This window comes from Elephantulus edwardii, unplaced genomic scaffold (assembly GCF_000299155.1).
Source record: "Elephantulus edwardii isolate Elephantulus edwardi_28Jun2011 unplaced genomic scaffold, EleEdw1.0 scaffold00079, whole genome shotgun sequence".
Lineage (NCBI taxonomy): Eukaryota > Metazoa > Chordata > Mammalia > Macroscelidea > Macroscelididae > Elephantulus > Elephantulus edwardii.
Window position 1 is genome coordinate 55,739 of NW_006399829.1, and position 18,510 is coordinate 74,248.

Here is an 18,510-nt window from a genome sequence, read left to right on the forward strand (position 1 = left end):
TCTTTTTATGGCTGCTCTGCAGGTAAAAAAGATCTGGGCATCTATTTCCTTTAAGATTTCATCCCAGGAAACCCTATGAGGCAGTTCTACTCTGTCATATAGGATTGCATTAATTGGAATCAACCCAATAACACACCACAATAACAACACACTGTACAATATTTTTGTCTAGACAGTAGGATATTAGGTCAAGAGGAAGATGCCACAAAGCTGTGCTCCTTACTTATGCTGATAGTGAAACCTGCTGTTCACATTCTTTTTTTTTAATTTTTTTTTTATGACAGAAGGGATTGACTTGGTTGGTTTCCATAGCTTGATAGGCCAGAAACAAAAAAAAAACCTGCCAGAACAACAGCAGTATTTTTATCCACATGGGAATGAAGCGTTCCTTTGTCTTTTCTGACTTGACATCTGCCAAAGGAACATATTTAGGGACATATTTAGATGAAAAAGATTCCTCCATCCTGAAATCACTGAGTTCTAACGGCCGGCCGGCAGCCCCTTTGATGGTCTGCGGCAACTAGCACTAATTCCTGTTGGTGTAGATGTTTCATAGGGAAACATTTCCTTGAGAATATCCCTTTCTATTCTTCTTTCCTCGGTTTTTTTCTCCCACTTCAACTCTCGTCAATGGTTTCTTTGGTGTTCTTCTGGGTATGTCTGAGAATTCAGTGATGGGCAGAATAGGAGTTGCATGCTTGAAATTTCCAGTTACCCTATTGACAACCTGATTGTGCTCAACTCCTCTTTGGTTGAGTGTTACTGGAGTCTTTGCTCTGCCCTTTAATGGTTCTCTCTTCTCAAGCTTGAGCTCTACTTTAGAGTCTTCTTCATTGTCACTGTATCTGTCAGAGTCATTACTTCCATTCTGCCTTGTATTTTCTGCTGAAGAAGAAACTGCTGGCAGAGGTGTAGATGACCTGGATTCTGTTCCTTGTTCCCTCAGGTTGAGCAGCTTTTTACTCATATAGCTTCCTGGTTGTTCCAACAATGGGGCCAGGATTCACTCCATATTTTACAAGCTGATCCAGAAGATCTTCGTTGGTCAGCTCTGCTACATCTAGATAATCTTTATCTTCTTGTCTGGGTTTATCCATTTTCTTTGTAGCTTTCTGAGCAGTATCTCTCTCTTTAAGGCTCAAAGTCCATGTGTCTGTTCTAGCCTGCTTAAATTAGCAGATCATCCCATCAAATTCTCACATTGCTGATCAAAGAGAGGCTGTTCACATTCTTCTGCACTGCCTGATGGCATGACTGGGAAGTAGAGAAAGGGTCTGGAAGGTAGGAGACAAGTTTAAGTCTACACAAACAGAAAAGGAAGCTGGAAAACAGAGAGAACTCTGGCAAAAGCTATAACTAATTCTGCTTACTAAAAGAACAAGAGGTCAGAACTACCAAAGAATGTTCTTAAAGGTTTTTAAAACAAGTGATTTAAAAGGAGATTAAAAGAAATCCAAGCACTTAAATATAATTAGATGCCTTTGTCACCAGCCTTCTACACTATCAGATTACTAAAAGCCCTAACTGATCCTGAGTTTTTATACCATGACCTGGAAGAAGAACTTTTCTACAAGTCCCTTCATCAGATTTGTGCAACATTAAAAATATGTGTGTGAAGTTCGGTTCTTGCATCTTAATGAGGATCACATAAGGTACGTTTTGGGTTGCATCTGGTTTGTTTTATTAACATTAGGATGAACATTTTTTTAAGTGGCACAGCAGCAGTCATTTGTATATTTGCTGTACTGAAGTAACTGGAGTTACTGTGATGCTGAACACTGTGTCATAGCTGTCTCAAATACCATAATGGTTACCCATCACAGACAGTGTTTGGAGGAGCTTCCAGATTGATTCAGGTTTAGAAGCAGGAGTGGCATCCAATTCTTAAACTAGATGCCTCTGGAAACTCTATTAATATAAAAAAATGTGTTAATTATAGAACAGAGTTCAGGTCTTTTGTTCATAATGTCACTATGAGTCTTACTCGCCTTGATGGCATTTAACCACTGATAAGTGAGACTTTATATTTTGGAGGAACATTCTACTTTGTACATCACACATCACTCTGTCAATCTACTGTACTGAGGTAATCTGGATTTGCTGTGATGCTGAACCTTGTGCCATTGGAGTGCCAAATGCCAGAACGGTTCCCCAACGTGGACAGTGTTTGGTGGAGCTCCCAGTTGTAAAATGGGTTTGGAAGCAGGAGTGGCATCCACTTCCTAAATTACATGCCTATCGAAACTCTAGGAATTTGGGGGAAAGACAATAGCTCTAGAAAGGCATTAGGTCTTTTGTTCATAGAGTCTCTATGAGTAGTGCTTGATCCAATGGCAATCAACAACTATGTGCGTGTGTGTTTATGTTTGTGTGCGTGCACATACAAACACATTCAGCCTTTAACTAGATGTTTTACTCACCTAAATCTTCACCCTAGCATGGAGTACCTGACTCTTGAACTACGCTATTAAGTACTCAGTGTTTCTTTTACGAAAAATTAGAGTTCTGGTGGTATAGTTCATAGGAACTTGTGCTGCTAACCCAAAGGCAGTGAATTCAGGAATTCAGATTCACCAATGAGTAGCTCTTGTGAAGAAAGATGGGCAACTTCTTCCTGTGTGATTAACAGCTGCCAAAAATCCACGGGAGGAGCAGCAAGTAGTTGGCTCTGACTCAACAGCAATGGGTTGAGCTTATTTTCCATATTGCTGTTGGAACATAAGCCAGACTTGGTCCCATAACTTACTAGTCCCTGCCTACCTCTATGACCTAATCATCCATGACTATATCATTGCTCCTTGCTTACTCACTATGCAAGTGACATATTGGAATGAACGGAACAATTATTCCTGTATGCATTTGTTCTTACTTCTTCTTCCACTCATACAACTCATCATTGCTTTAAACTCAAATGTTACTCTTCTAGAGAGACTTTCCCTAGTCACTCAATGTGATAGCACACTTGCCATCATTCTCGATCTTATTATTCTGCTACTTTCTTCATGTTGTTGCTATTATGTGCCCTCGAGTTAGAACTGTTTCATAGCCTGTTTTCAGAGGCAGTAAATTGCACAAGAATTGATTGTCAATATTTCTCCAATTGAATAGTTGGTGGATTTTGAACCTTGCATCTTTGGATTGGCAGTGCAACTACTAACCTCTAGGCCACCAGAGTACTCACTTTCTTCATAATAGTCCTAAGTATCAGCTCTCTGAGAGCAAGTATGATTGTTCCTTTACTGTAATATCATCACAAAGAAGTGTACATTGAATGATCATGTTAAAGCTTATATATGCTCATTTAGCATACAATAAGTGAATGGAAAATTACTTTTATTTTAAAAATGTCTTGCTTTTTCCTTGCTGTTGTTTGGTGTCATCAAATCTATTGCTATTCACAGGGACCCTGTGAACAGTTGATCTAAACCTTGCCTTATACTGTGCCATTCTCATGCTCTCAATCCTGCTCAAGCCCACTCACTGTATTAGTCACGTGTCAACTCATCACCTTGAAGGTCTTCCTCCCTTTTCCTGACCCTTTCCCAGCATGATGTCTCTCTTTTCTTAGGATCTTCTATTTATGATGCAGGAGATATTGAAATGTGATTTCCAACCTCAGTGAAAATACTTTCAAAGTCTTTTTCAAATCAAAAGGCAAAATTCTCCGGCACCTATGCTCAACGTCTGAACCTGTTTAATCCAGTTCAGAAAAGCCCTCCAGGTATTGCCCTCAACATAACCCAGGACACATATACTACACGTTTGATTATCAAAGCTTCATCTCTTTTTTATTGTTCTTCTTACTAAGTGCTGCAAGTTCCTAACAAGTTTAAACTCATCACTGAGAGCACACATTTGCCTATTTTGCCATATGAAATTTCTTCTACTTCTATGTATATTATTACTTAATACTTGTATTTACATCTGACTTTTAATAATGAACCCCTGTTTGCCTTTTATTATTGGTCCTTGAAGAGAGACACTGACTTCAACTTTTACTTTTCATTCTCTAGACTGAAACTGTCCACAAAAAGCAAGTCCTCAATATTTATTGAACACTAATTTAAATAGATAAGTTGTTTCGGGTTTTCTTTTCTGTATAAAAGTTTTTTGATGAAAAATAAAAAACAAGGTATCAAGTTTCCTTCCTCAAGATAGATTAATAGAGAAAATATCTGGAAATGTGCAACCAGTTGTTAACAGGGTTTATTTAAAGGCTTATTTAAAGGCTTATGACAAGCCTTCCCTCCATAGCTCAAGTAGGCAGGTCCCCTCCCTTTGGGGATGTAACTTTGTAATAAATCTATCATTTACTATTTTTCCTAAAAACAAATAAAAGCTTATGATGGTGTTTCGTTTTTCCTAAAGTTTGTGAACATTTCCAATTATCTCCACTGAGTATTCAGATGGAATAAGAACAATAATAAAAACACATTCTATTTTTAAAGATATTGTTATCAGGTGCCCTTGAATCTAGTACAACCCATAGCAACCTTATGAACAACAGATCTGAATCCTGCCCTATACTGTGCCATTCTCATAATCTTTGACACACTTAAGTCCATTACTACAGTCACTGTGCCAGTTCATCTTGTGGAGGGTCTTCCTCTCTCTCACTGACCCTTTACCTTTCCAAATATGATTTTACTTTCCAATGAAAAGCCTCTCCTAACAACAGGCCAGTCCTAGGAGAAGAACATCATTCTTGGAAGGGTGGAGGGACAGCACTGTAACTGGGGTAATCAAGGTAGATGTATTGGAGTCAGTGAGATTGGCATGAGACAAGGCAGGGTTCAGAGCTATTGTACGTAGGGTCACTATGAGTCACAGGTGACTCAATGGCACATAGCAACAACAACAATAACAACAACATGCCCAAAGTATGTGAGATGAAGCTTCACCATCTTTGCCTCCAAGGAGCACTCTGGCTACACTTTGTCCAAGACTTATTTTTTGACAGTTTGTTCTTTTAGTAGTCTATGAGCTATCCAACACCACAACTCAAAAGCATCAGTTCTCCTCTAGTCATTCTTATTCATTGTCTAATGTTCAGATGCATAGCAAGTGATTGAAAAGACCATGACCTGAATCAGGTCAGACTTACCTTAGTCTTCAAACTGACCTTGTTGCTACTCAGTAATTTGGAGAAGTTCCTGTCACCAACTTTCTCAATGGAATGTATCTTCTAATTTCCTGACTGCTGATACCAAGGGTATTGATCCAAGTAAGATGAAATCATTGTAACTGTTAAATATGCAATAACTAAGTTTTAAAGACTCAACTCTTCTCAAGATTTAAGCGGCTATTTCTGAGCCCAGGCCTTGCCCCATGTTGTCTATGATGATGGTCCCAGAGTTTACTAGATGAGAAAAATGTATCCATGTGGACTTAAAAGTGGAGCACCAGAAAACATCATGACAACTCAAAGCAGCAGCTAAGTAGAGAGGGGTTGAAGAGATAGTTTGGAGTGCTTAGAGTGCTTAGATTGCACTTCATCCAAAACAAACTAATTTGTTCTTTTGTCAGGCCATGTGGGATTAGAAAGGGCAATCTCCTCCTGTGCAATTTACTGCCTCTGAAGACGCACAGGAGGGTCAGCTATGGGTTGGTTCTGACTCAACAACAGTGACAACTTCTCCAACACCACAACTCCCTTTACAGTCTTCTTTATTCATTGTCCAACTTTCAGTTGCATAGGAAATAATTGAAAAGATTAGACTTGAATTAGGCATATCTTAATCTTTTTTAACAGAATTTATGAAAATTTTATTAGATTTACAGAGATACATTTACATTTTTAGTTTTTTGTCCAATGCCCATATATACACAAAATTGAAGTAAAAGTATTTTTATTTCATCTATTTCTTTCCTTTTTTATAATTTTCTACTAGTTTATTTACAAAATTTGAGTACATTGTTTTCAAGATCTTTTAATTGAAACTCTTGCTCCTCACCATTCTAGAGAGGTCTTTGACAGCAGATTTTCCCAATGCAATATGTCTTTTAATTTTTTGATTGTTGCTACCATGGAGGTTGATTGTGGATCCAAGTATAATGAAATAAAATGAAGTGGACGACTTCAATATTTTCTCCAGTTATTATGATGTTGGTTATCACTCCAGTGGTGAGGATATTTGTTTTTTTGATGTTGAGATGTTATGTATATTGAAGTCTGTAGTCTTTGAGCTTCTGCAGTAACTGTCTCAGTCTTCTTCACATTAAGCAAACAAGGTTGCATCATCAACATAGTGCAATTGGTCAATTAGTCTTCCTTCAATTCCAATTGCCACATTCTTCTTCATATAGTCCAGTTTCTGCAATTATTTGTTCAGATTAAATAGTTATAGAGGAAGGACACAATCCTGACACACATCTTTCCTGATTTTAAATCATACAGTATCAGCTTGTTCTCTTTAAGACAACATCTTCTTGGTCTATGTATAGGTTTTGCATGAACATAATTAAATGTTCTGGATTTTCATTCTTCTCAATGTTATTTATAATTTGTTATGATTCACACATTCAAATGCCTTTCCATTTATGTAGGCCTATTGTTTTAAAAGTATATCTTCTTAGTCTGCACTAGTACTTTCCTTGTCTGACGAAATGTATTTATGCACTAGTTTTCAAATAGAAAAAGTAACTTTCTCAGAAATGTTAATAATATATGTTAGGCCATGCAGTGACTGGTCTAAGCTTTGACTATCACAGTGATTCTCTATAAGAATAAGGCAAAAGAAAGTTGGAGCTTTCTTGTATTCAGACTCCACAGGCTTTTCTATCAAAATCTTAAAAGTAACTTTTCCAAGCCAAAGGTCTAAACAGCACACATTTGAGACACCACTGTTCAAGGGGAAACATTGACAATTTTTCCTCCAGTTACTAAAAGTTTGTGATATTGTACTGTACTACATAAAAAATTAATCATATGTAGAATTTTTCCTACAATGAGTTGTGATCATGGCATCAGCTAGAGTAAAACAAATAAATATATGGTTGAAGCTCAGGTTATTGAGCTCTCCAAATATTTTTATTCTAGTCTAATTCAAATCAAGAAAAGAAAATGTATTCAGTATTATTTTTATTTGTTTGTATTTATTCCTATCCAATCATATTATGCAATATTATTTAAAGCAACAAGGGAAAGCTATATGGCCTAAAATCAGGAAAGGTGAACGTCAAGGTTGAATCTTTTCTCCATACTTATTCAGTCTGTTGCTAAGCAAATAACTCGTGAGGATGGGCTCTATGAAAAGAAAAATGACATCACAATTGGAGGAAGACCCATCAACCACCTACATTAGGCAGAGGACACAACCTTGCTTGCTGAAAGGGCCAATGTTGGGTGCTATCAAGTTGAGTATTACCTATATAGGTGAACCTATGAACAACAGATCTGAACCCTGTTCAGCTACCTACCCTATGCTGTCCTCTTACCTCTGACACACTCAAGCTCATTGTACCAATTCATCTAGTTGAGGATCCTCCCCTCTATTGCTGATATTCCAGCTTTCCAATCATGATGTCTCTTTCCAAGGAACACTTTCTCCTAACAACATGCCCAAAGCATGTAAAGTAAAGTTTTGTTATCTTTGCCTCCAACAAGCATTCCAGCAGCACTCTCTCCAAGGCATATATGTTTGCTCTTTTGGCAGACCATGGGATATTCAGTAGACATCAATTTTCCACTTGTCACACTTATTCATTGCCCAGTTCTCAGAAAGTATAGCAAGTAATTGAAAAATCATTACTTGAATCAGGTGCACCTTAGTCTTCAAATTGACATTATAGCTCTTCAGTAACTTAAAGAGACCCCTAACAGCAACTTTCCCAATGCAATATGTCTCTGGATCTCCTGACCCCTAGTATCAACGGTGTCGGTTGTGGATCCAAGTGAGATTAATTAGAAGACAGTTTCAATCTCTTCTCCATCTATCATGATGTTGCCTATTAGTCTAGTGGTGAGAACTTTTGCTTTCTTGATGTGGAGATGCAATCCATATTGAAGGCTGTAGTCTTTAACTTCCTGCAACAGGTGTTTCAAGTCTTCCTAATTTTTCAGCAATAAAGGTTATATCAATTGCATAATGTAGGTTGTTGATAAGTCTTCCTCCTATCCTGATGCCACATTCTTCTTCACAGAGTCCACCATCACAAGTTATTTTCTCAGTATACAGATTGAGGAGGTATAGAGTTATAATGATGCACACCTTCCCTAACTTTAAACCATGCAATGTTCCCTTGCTTTGTTTGGATATATACATAATAAAGTAAAGTAAGGCAATAGAAGGAAAAATATTTACACTTATAAGTTAATATCTCTAAAAATAAAGAAGATATTTGCAGATTATGTCTTTTACTGAAAAAGTATGGCATGGATAATTATTTATGAAGTGTTAATAGGTTTAGTATTTCTTATCAACAGAATGACAAAAGAAATAAGTTTGTCTCTATTTCATGTTAGTTTGAAAGAAACACATTCCACTATATTTTGTATGAGGTTCTGATGGCATAGTTCACAGCATCTTGCACAATAACCAAAAGGTTGAGTGTTTCTGGCAGTTTGAATACAGCAACAGCTCCGTGAGAGAAAGATAGGGAATTTCCTTTCACTAAGATTTACCGCCATGGTATTTTCCTTGTGAACAGGGACCAGACAAGAATGCCCACCGTCAACACTTCTATTCAACATTGTATTGGAAGTGCTTGCTAGGGCAGTACAACAAGAAAAGGAAATAATAGGCATCCAGATCAGCAAAGAGATGGCTAAATTATAACTATATGCAGATGATATGATAGTGTACACAGAAAACCTCAAAGATTCAACAAAAAAACCTGGTAGAGCTAGTAGAACAATTTAGTAGAGTGGCAAGATATAAGATCAATATCCAAAAATCAGTGGGATTCCTCTACAGTAACAAAGATAACTCAGAGAAGGAAACCAAGAAAGTAATAATACCATTTACAATAGCCAACCACAAAGTGAGATACTTGGGAGTGAGCCTAACTAGAGACACAAAAGACTTATACAAAGAAAACTACAGAACATTTCTATGAGACAGAATAAAAGACATAAATAAATGCAAAAATATCCCCTATTCATAGATAGGAAGACTCAATATTGTGAAAATGGCAATCCTACCAAAAGTATCTACATGTTCAACACAATGAGAATCCCAGCGTTGTTGTTATTGTTATGTGCTGTTGAGTCACCTGCATCTCATGGTGAACCAATCTATGTACAACAGCTCTGAAGTCTGCTCTGTCCTGAGCCAATCTCACTGACCCGGACACACCTACCTCATTGCCCCAGTTACTGCATCAATCCATCTCATCTAGAATCTTCCTCTCCTGCAGTGTCTATACACCCTTCTGAGCATAATGCCTTTCTGTAATGATTGGCTTCCTCCTGGCAACATGCCCAAAGTATGTGAGTTGGAGCTTCACAATCAGATACAAAATTCATTTTTCAAGGAAATCAAAGGGAAATTGTCAAGTTTATCTGGAGAAGAAAGAGATTGCGAATAAGCAAATCACTTCTGAAAAGTAAAAATGAAGTGGGTGGCATAGCACTCCCTGACCTCAAAACCTACTACACAGTGGTAGTAACCAAAGCAGCATGGTACTGGTACAATGATAGGCACATAGACCAGTGGAACAGAGTTGAGAACACAGAAATTAAACCAGCTATCTATGGTAAAGTAATATTCAACAAAGAAACAAAACCTATCAAATAAGGAAGTGACAACCTCTTCAATAAATGATGCTGGCAAAACTGGACTGCTACCTGCAGAAAACTGAAACAGGATTCACATCTCACACCATACACAGAAATTGACTCAAGGTGGATCAGAGACCTGGGAGTAAAGTCCAAACCCATAAAGTCCATCAGAGGCAAACTGGGATCAAGCTTAGATTACCTAGTCTATGGTATAAAGTGATTGCCAAATACAATCAGAATTGCACAATCTGGAGAGGGTAAAATTAATGAATGGAACCTCCTAAAGATTAAATCCCTGTGTGCATCAAAAGTATTTTCCAACAGAGTGAAAAGAAAACCTACTGACTGGGAAAAAACATTTGGGAATACCACTTCAGAAAAGAGTCTCATATCAAAAGTTTACAGGATCCCATAGGGCCTCCACTAAAAAAAAAAAAAAAGAAAGAAAGGCTGATAACACAATTACAAAATGGGCAAGAGACATGAAAGACTTCTCACAGAAGATATTTGGATGGCCAACAAACACATGAAGAAATGTTGAAAATAATTGGCACCATCTCACCCCAAGTAGCAGTGGCAAAATTTAACAGGAAAGCAAGTAATAAATGTTGGAGAGGATGTGAAGAGACAGGAACTCTTACACACTTTCGTTGGGATTGTAAAATGTTGCAAACATTCTGGAAGGCAGTTTAGAGCTTCTTCAAAAAGCTGAACATAGAAATTCCATATGACCCAGTTAATCCACTGCTTGGAATGTACCCTGAGAAAATGAGAATTGAGGCACAAATGGAGATTTGTCCATCACTGTTCATAGCAGTTATTCACCATCACAAGAACATAGAAACAGACCAAATGTTCAACCACAATCAAATGGATTGAGAAATTATGGTATATTCACACTAATGAATACTTCCCAGCATATAGGAGCAATGATTTTGAAAATCATTATCTAACTTGAGAGAGTCTGGAGAGCATTATGCTAAGTGAACTAACTCAGTCCCATACGGACGAATATTGTGGATGACCATTATTGTAGAAATATAAAAATAATTAGTAAAAAGTCTATGAGAACACAAGGGCAGTAGGGTAGAAGCAGAGGGGTGAGGATTGGAGGGCAAGTAATCATAGGGCCACACAATTTGATGGGTAGAGGGAGGGGTGGGTAAAGAAAATGAGAATGATCCAATGTGAAAAACAATGTATACAAACTTTGTAAGTAAACCAGTATAAAAATAAGGAATTTGTTTAAAAACAAAGATTTACAGCCATTAAAATCCATGAGTTGGAATTGATTCATATAGTGCGTGTGTTTTATATACAGGGTCTTTGGGTAGTGCAAGTGGTGAAATACTGAAGAACAACGATGTCGGTCTGGAGAATAAGGTGCACAGGAAGGGAAGACCCTTGATAAGATGGATTGATCCCATCACTGGATTAATGGAGATAGGTATGTCAGAGACAATAAGGTTGGCAAGAGATAGAGCAGGGTTTAGGGTCATTGTACATAGGGTCGCTATGAGTTGCAAGTGACTCGATGGCACATAGCAACAACAACAACAATGAAAATGTTGGCAATTAAAACTCACCTGGAGGGGGAAAAAACCTAACGATTTGCTTCCAAAAGTTCACAGACTTCAAAACCCTGTGGAATGTGATTATAATCTCTACACATGGGTAGTCATGAGCTGGAGTCAACTTGAAGACAATTAACAGAATCATTGTATACATACCACTTGGGGCTGTGTTCAATGATTTATTCATTTCAAGGACCATTTCCAAAAACATAAATAGAGACTTTAAACATGGACCTCACCAGATGGACTGTATAGGAGGAATCAGATTGACTTTTATCTGTGGAAGGAATTGTTGGAGAATCTCAGTATCAGCAGTCAAAAATCTGGCCACGTCCTGACTGTGGAATAGATGACCAATTACTCACATGCAAGTCCAAATTGGGGTTGAAGAAAATTAAAATTAGTCCATGAGAACCAAAATATAGTCTTGAGTCTGTTCCATCTGAATTTAAAATTAATTTTAAGAATAGATCTGAAGCATTGAACACCATTGAGTTGTGGGATGATATTAAGGATATCATCCATGAAGAGAACAAAAGGTCATTACAAAGACAGAGGAGAAAGAAAAAACCAAAATGGATGTCAGAAGAGACTCTGAGAATGGCACTAGAGCATCAAGAAGCCAAAACAAAGGGGAAACATGCTGAAGTTAAAAGAGCTGAACAAAAGATTTCAAAGGGCAGCTCAAGAAGACAAAGCAAACTATTTTAATGGAATGTGCAGAGATCTATAATTGGAGGATAAAAAGAAAATAACTCACTCAGCAGTTCTCAAGCTGAAATAACTGAAAAACATATTTAAGCCATGAGTGTCAATATTTAGAGATGCTTTGGGGGAAATGTTGAAGGATCCTGGAAGCATCAAAAGAAGTTTGAGGTCACTATGAGTTGTACTCAACTAGATAACATATAACAACAATAACAACATAACCAAGTAAGAACTAACATGATAAATCACTTCCTCATTTGGCTTCAGGAAAAGGCTTTTTCTCTTAGGTTTTATTTTATTGTAATACGTAAAAGTATATAACATTGGGGGACAAAAAGATGGAGGAGATACACAGAATCACTGTACCAAAAAAGAATTTGACAATACTGAAATATTTCTGGAACTATCATATGATTAAGATTCAATGGAAATGAAGAAAGAAAGTCAAGCTGTTCCAAAGACATCACAAGAAAAAAAAATAAGGCCTGGTAATTGATGGGATACCAATTGACAGGTTTCAAATGTAATAGATGCAGCTGTGGAAATGCTCACCAGTCTGTGCCAGGAAATCTGGAGGACAATATTGCCTGGCTGAGTGACTGGAAGAAATCCACATTTTTTCCTATTCCCAAGAAAGGTGATCCAGCAGGATACAGAAATTATTAAACATTATCATTAATATAACAACAACATAGAGAGAGCTCTGTTAGCCTACTGGATAGAAAGTTAGCTACCAAGCCAAAGGTGGGTGATTTTAATTTTTGGCACTCAGGCCTGGTTTTTTTTTTCTTTTTTAAAATTATATTATTTTTACATGTACCGTCAAATCAGATCTGACTGGTACAGGAGGAGATTGCCTCCTCTTTCTCCAGCAGAGCATCTGGTGGATTTGAACCGCGTACCTCTGGGATTGCAGTGCAGTGTCTTGCCACTAGGCCACCAGAGCTCCCTTTCAGGCCTGGTTTTAATCAAACATTCTTCTTAGTGGTATAGCACTGGTCAGTCCATTTGCTGTACAGGGGTAACTTGTGGTTGCTGTGATGCTAAACACTGTGACACTGATGTGTCAAATGCTATAATAGCTACCCATGGTAGACAATGTTTGGAGGAGCTCTCCTAATAAAACAAGCTTGGAAGCAGGAGTGGAATCCACTTCAGAAATAGCTTGCCTCCAGAAACTCTATGAATTTAGAGAAATGATGAAATTTATACAAGTGTTCAGGTCTTTCGTTCATAGAGTCGCTATGAGAAGTCTACAACTTGACAGCATTTAACAATAGCAACAACATCATTAATATTACATGCAAGCAAAATATTGTGGAATATCATCCGAAAAGGGCTGCAACAATATTTTGATAGACAACTACTAGAAGTTCACATTGGATTTACAAGAGTCTGTTGCACCAGGGATATCATTGCTCATGTCAGATGGATCCTTGTCGAAAGCAAAAAATACCTGAAGAATGCTGTTTGTGCTTTATTGACTATACATAGGCATTTGACTGTGTGGATATTCATATCAAATTATGGTTAACATTGAGAAGAATAGGAATTCCAGAACACTTCATTATACACATATGAAACCTATATACAGAGCAAGGGAACACTGTTGCTGCTGCTGTTGTTGTTGTTGTTGGGTGCCTTGAGTCTTAGACGACTCATAGTGACCCTATGAATGAAAGGCCTGAGCACTGTTTATAGTTTCTGAAGGCAAGCCATTTTGGAAGTGGATGCCTCTCCTGCTTTCAGGCTTGGTTTAAAATAAAAAAAGTTGTGTGTCAAGGTTATATCTTTTCTCCGTATCTATTCAGTCTTTGCTGGGCAAATTGTTCAAGACACTAAACTATATAAAGAAGAACATGGAATCAGAATTGAAAGTAGACTCATCAATAACCTTTATTATGCAGATGACACAGCCTTGCTTGCTGAAAGTAAGGAAGACTTGAAGAGCTTACTACAGAAGATCAAACGCTACAGCCTTTACTATGAGTTGTATGTCCTTGTCAAGAAAACAAACATTTTCACCACTGGAATAATAGGAAAGGTCATGATAGATGGAAAAAAGAGTGAAAATATCAACAACTTTCTTTTACTTGAATTCACAATCAATCCACATACCAGCAGTATGCAGTCAGGGACCTCTCCAAATTATTGAGGAACAATGGTGTCAGTTTAAGGACTATAGTGCATCTGATTCAGACCATGGTCTTTTCAATCATTTCCTATGTATCTGAGAGCTAGACAGTGAATAAGGATGGCAGAAGAAGAATTGATGCCTTTGAACTGTGATTTTGGAGAAGAGTACCGAAGATCTCATGGACTGTCAAAAGAACAAGAAGGTGCAACCAGGGTGCTCCTTGGAGACAAAGATGATAAATATTTGTCTCACACACATTGGGCATGTTGCTAGGATAAAATATGTCTTGGAGAGGGACATCATCCTTGGAAATGTGGAGGATTGGAGAAAGAGAGGAAGACCTTCAACCAGGTGGACTGTCACAGTGACTGCAACTATGAGCTTGAGTGTGTCAGAGATTGTGAGGATGGCACAGGCTAGGACAGGGTTCAAATCTGCTGTTCATAGTGTCATTAAAAGTGGTACGCAACTTGACATCACCTAGCAAAAACAACAACAGGGCTGTCAAGTTAATTGTGATTCAAGGCTCTTCTTTAGTATTTAGAACTGTCTGTAGAATTTCTGTGGTTATAACTCTTTACATGAGACCACCTCATATTTCTCCCTTAAAGTGGCATGTAGAACTGAACTATCCTTGAGCAGTTAGAAAGCCTTGGCTTAATTTACTATAACACTAAGATATATCTACAAAAGATATAAAAGTATGTAAGAGATAATGAGGATGGCACAGGATAGGACAGACCTCAGATCTGATTCACAGAGTCCTATGAGTTGGCACATAGCAAAAACATCTCTCTCTCTCTCTCTGACTGGAGAGAGATTCATCAACAATCTATGTTATGCAGATAGCACAACCTTACATGTTTGAAGTGCAAAAGAGTTTAAGTACTTACTTAAGAAGCTCTATAGCCTTTAATATTCATTCCATCTCAACATCAATAAAACAAAAATCACCACAACTGGACCAATTGGCATCATTGTAACATATGGAGAAAAGATTGAAGTTGTCAATGATTTCATTTTACTTGGATCCACAATAAACTTCCCTGGAAGAAACAAATAATAATTCAAGACATGTTGCTTTGAGGAAATCTACTGTCTGGGACCTTATAGGCCTTCTTATAGGTCTAGGACCTCTTACCAAGTAGGTTTTCAGAAGCTACAAATTGCATGGGAATAGATTTCTCCTCTTTCTCCCAGCTGGTGCATTTGAACTGCCTGCCTTTGAGTTGACAGTTCAACTCCTTACTGTTTAAACCACCAGTACTCATAGTAAAGAATACTTTAGAATTATGTTCAAATCTGGTCAGTGAAGAATAAATTTAAAATAAGCAACATTAACTTGACCCAAATATACACAAAAGCTCCACTACTACATGTTCATTATTATCTTACAAAAATCTTGAAATGGAAATAATGCATATTTGTTGTTGTTTAATGCCGTCGAGTCGTAGACGACTCATAGCGACCCTATGAATGAACAGCCTGAACACTGTTCGTACATAGAGTTTCCAGAGGCAAGCCATTTTGGAAGTGGATGCCGCTCCTGCTTCCAGGCTTGATTTAGTCAGGAAGCTCCAGCCAACACTGTCCACCATGGGTGCCCATTACCACGATTGGCACATCACTGTCACAGGCATCACAGCAACCACGAGTTACCTCTGTACAGCAACGCATAGACCAGTGCTATACCACCTAGAAGAATGTTTGACAGGAAGACAATTTGAACCTGGCCGAGGGCCACAGATGACAATCACCCACCTTCGGCTTGGTAGCACAGCTTCCTTCCACTAGACCAACGTAGCTCTCTCGGTCGTCGTCATTATTATTGTTGTTTAATGCCATCGAGTCGTAGCATTTAAAAATATCTTCCTAAAATTAGTAGTACTTTTGAAGATTAAAGATGACATAAGATCAGATCTTATTGCTCATTTTGTCCTCACGGACAAGAGCAATGCCAAGGTCTCCAAATACTCGGTAAGTAGTTGTCAGGTAGATGATTAATGAGTTTTACTCATATGGGCAGATGATAAATAAAAGTCAGAACAAGAGAATTACATGCTACATTTTCCCTTTCAATTAAACCTTCACAACTGGAGGAATGTGATTGAATGTATTAATAAAATTCATATTTGTGCTACTAACAACATATCTGAATAATTAAAATGTAAGCACTTCAAATGAAATTACATTTACAAATACAAAATCCCATCTTGATTTTTGTGTTTTCCAATCAGTATTATTTTTCAAATTCTCAACAGCTAACATATTCCTAAATCCTGACAACTGTACATTCAGAATATATCTGCACACTGATCTCTTTCCAGTACCTTCACTTGCCTCAAACACCTTTGTCCCTCACCAAGATCTCCACAAGTAACTGCATAACTGGCCTGCTTCGACCCTCATACCCTAAACAGCACATGGTCTTTCTAAAATGTCAGTCACATCATGCTGTACCTCTAAACCATCCAATGGAACTCATTTCACTGTAAATTAATCAAATAAAATATCAAACCCACTGTCCTTCAGTCAATTCCAACTCAGAACAGAGTGGAACTGTCTATGGTGTTTCTAGGGTTTGAAAGCTTTTTTTTTTTTCAGCTTGATACTTCTTTATTCTGGTAATGGTGCTTTGGGTTTGAAAGCTTTAAGGACGCCAACTGCCACATTGTTTTTCCCCTGGAGTAGCTGGTGAGTTCAAGCCTTTGACCTTTTTAGTTAACTGCTGAATTATTTAACCATTGTGCCACTAGGCTCTTAGGACAAATCCAAAGACCTACATAGCAAACAAACTGTAAAGCAACAGTAAAAATACAAACTCATTGCATGACGTTTATTCTAATGGAAACACTTTTTGTTACAGTGTAAAACTGATTTACATGATATTCTTGACTTATACTTTGTGGAAAGGAGTCCTGGTGGCATACCATATTACATGTTTGGTTTCCATCTGAACAGTCGAGGTTCAAATCCACCAGTAGCTCCATGGGAGGAAGATGGGCTGCTTTCTCTGTAAAGATTTATTTACAGCTTCTAAAACCCAATGAACTATAAACAATAACTGAATTACTAGAGCCTGTGGACCAAGGATCGCTATTTGACCAGAGAAACTGAGAGAAGATGTTGGTATAGGAGCAGGCCTGTTGGAAATCAAGAAATTTAGAGATAAGTACTTTACATTCATTATTGAGTGCAAAGATCTCAAGGTCTGCACCATTCTCCTTCAAGGAGAGGGCCAAAAGGAGTAGAATGCAGCCTTTAGTGTGCTGTGCAAGTGTGTTGTAGTGTCCTCCTGGACCTTCAGCTGGGTCCAAGCTTCTGAAATGGTGTGGCCCATGCATTAATAGAAAAATCCAAGGCCATGACTTGGATGGAACAATGGTGATACAGGGCTATTGTTCAGGCCTTTGAGGTGATCTCTCATACCCTTATACAGAACTGAATGATGGGGCCAGCATTATCCATCTACTTACTTCTCTTCGGTCTAACCATACCCAGGAAAATTTTGAGATTTGGGGTGTGGATTGTAAGACAAGTACTTTGGTTGACAAGAAAGAACTAGGCATCTGAAAGACATTGGCTGTGAAACTACAAACATATAAGACACCAGTGGAGATGGCAGTTCTACTGCTTCAAATTGATGATAACATATCAAGCCACAAAGGGATAAAGACCAGAGAGGGCTAGGAGGTACTTCTGATGTGGGCCGGGAGAGAACAGTAGGCAAGTAGCCTCAGCACACAAAGCCAGAAGATTCTCCTCCTTCCCTGAGCCAGAATGTCAGGGTCACTGGAGGTGTCTTTGTTTGAGAGGATCAAAATAAGTGGCAGTTCTCAGTCCCTTTCTATCCCAGTGTGGTTTGAGAAAGGCACTTTAGTTTGCTTCTGATGAGTACATTTAAATCATTTAGGGGGGGCAGGGGAAGAAACTCAGTGGAAGGTCAGCATGAGTTAGAATTGACTAAACAGAGATGAAATCGGGTTTTAGTTTAGGGAATCTTTATGAAAGCAAGTCTCCAAGACTTCTTTCATGATACTACTAGATGAGTTCACCCAACAACCTTTTGAGTTTGTATCAGGAACCTAAAGACCAAATACTCAGTAATTATATCCCTGACTACTAATATCACTTTTGCCATTTTCTTCCTCAATAACTCTGTTGTTGTTAGATATTAGCCAGTCAAGCGCAATCCTACAAAAAAAAAGATCTGAACTTTACCCTATCTTATGCCATCCTCATCATTGATGACACACTTGAACCCATTGCTGCAGTCACTGTGTCAATCCATCTGGTTGAAGATCTTTCTCTCTTTTGCTGATCCTCCACCTTTACAAGTATAATATCCATTTCCTAGAAATAACCTCTCC

The 18,510-nt window shown here is 38.0% G+C and overlaps 2 pseudogenes; one reads left to right on the plus strand and one right to left on the minus strand.

Moving 5' to 3' along the window:
* Nucleotides 1-223: 223 nt before the first annotated feature.
* LOC102877673 lies at nucleotides 224-8,629 on the minus strand (annotated as a pseudogene).
* A 2,529-nt stretch (nucleotides 8,630-11,158) lies between these two features.
* LOC102843415 lies at nucleotides 11,159-17,830 on the plus strand (annotated as a pseudogene).
* Nucleotides 17,831-18,510: the final 680 nt, after the last annotated feature.